This window comes from Propithecus coquereli, unplaced genomic scaffold (genome assembly GCF_000956105.1).
Source record: "Propithecus coquereli isolate 6110/MARCELLA unplaced genomic scaffold, Pcoq_1.0 Scaffold14861, whole genome shotgun sequence".
Taxonomy (NCBI): Eukaryota; Metazoa; Chordata; class Mammalia; order Primates; family Indriidae; genus Propithecus; species Propithecus coquereli.
The window spans coordinates 9811-11313 of record NW_012139260.1 but is presented as its reverse complement, the minus strand read 5'-3'; the positions used below and the strand labels follow the sequence as shown (position 1 = coordinate 11313).

At 34.9% G+C, this 1503-nt stretch overlaps 1 pseudogene across 1 annotated transcript; it reads right to left on the bottom strand.

Moving 5' to 3' along the window:
* Nucleotides 1-534: 534 nt before the first annotated feature.
* LOC105806904 lies at nucleotides 535-1428 on the bottom strand (annotated as a pseudogene). Its single transcript, XR_001137300.1, has one exon. The product of XR_001137300.1 is annotated as a PMS1 protein homolog 1 pseudogene (transcript).
* Between the last annotated feature and the right edge of the window lie 75 nt (nucleotides 1429-1503).

Here is a 1503-nt window from a genome sequence, read left to right as displayed (position 1 = left end):
TGCCTCAGCCTCCCGAGTAGCTGGGACTACAGGCATGTGCCACCATGCCCGGCAAATTTTTTCTATATATATATTTTTTATTAGTTGTCCAGATAATTTCTTTCTATTTTTTTAGTAGAGACGGGGTCTCACTCTTGCTTAGGCTGGTCTCGAACTCCTGACCTTGAGCGATCCACCCGCCTCGGCCTCCCAGAGTGCTAGAATTACAGGCGTGAGCCACCGCGCCCGGCCGAAAATGGTGTTTTAAATTGAGAAGATGAATGGAAAACTTTAAGAACAAATTTAATAAATCAGAAAGCAGTTAAGGCTTGTACCAAACAAAAAACAAAACACCCCTTCAAGAAACCCCCAAACCAAAAAACCTAAATTAACAACAAAAAAAAAAGCAATACCAAAAAAGGTACTCTAGCCAAGCCAAAGGCATTTTCCATTCTGCTTTTCCATAAATAAGAAGTTTAAAAAAATTATTTTAACCAGTGAGTCATATAGAATGGAAATAGCTGAACATGCAGGTCACATGTAAGCTCTGGAAACTTACTTCAGTTTTTCCTCTTCACTCAATGTCTTCCACAGTTCTTCAATTTGTACTGTTGCATCCTCTAAACTGGTCTTAGGATTTTCTGTGAGAAATTTAGCACGATAATCTTGAACAAAAAGGGTACTCGCCGACATGGGTTTCTTGATTATTTTATTGCTAATTAAATCATAAGCTGTAAGTTGTCCAGATTTGTTATCTATTACATTTGATTTTTTGTTACAGGGACCTTCACTGAGATTCTTTTGTTCAGGGCTTGGATGATTATTATTACTTACTTTACATGCTAAACTTTTTTGAGGCCCTAAAATTTTCACAGGTTCAATATTCTCTCCCATTGAATTTTTAAGTACATTTCCCTTGCTCCAATCATCTGCACATATTTCCAAAGACTTTTCAAGAAATCCTGCTTCCTCATTTTCCCTGCTTTCATCTAAATCGTCTTTAATGCCATTTTTTGATTGTGTGTGCTTAACAGAATCTACAGTACAAGTTTCACTATGTTCCCTTTGGGCGCTCTCCCATGATAAATCACTTGTTGAAATTTCTTGAGATGTATTTCTAGTATTCTTATCAATACTAGAATTTTCACTATTAATATCACTATCACAATGGTCACCAACACTTATCTGGTGATTTAAATAATCATCAGTGTTTTTTCCAGATTCATCATTATGCACATCATTTTGGAAGGGAATGGCTGAAGTATCAACATTTGGATAATTATTTCCAGATGATTCCATTTTATTAAAAAGCACATCTGTTTCTGCTGTTTTACTACAAACGATGTCAGCTGAGGAAACATCTGTTTTATTATTTTCACAAGAATTTGTACTAGGTAGTGGTCCATAACAAGTTGTCATCAGGTTTTCAAGAGCAATTAAAACAGATTCCTAAAAATACAAATTAACAAATGTTAGGGGAAATTATGAAAATAATAGGCAAGATTTAAAATAATAATAAAAAAA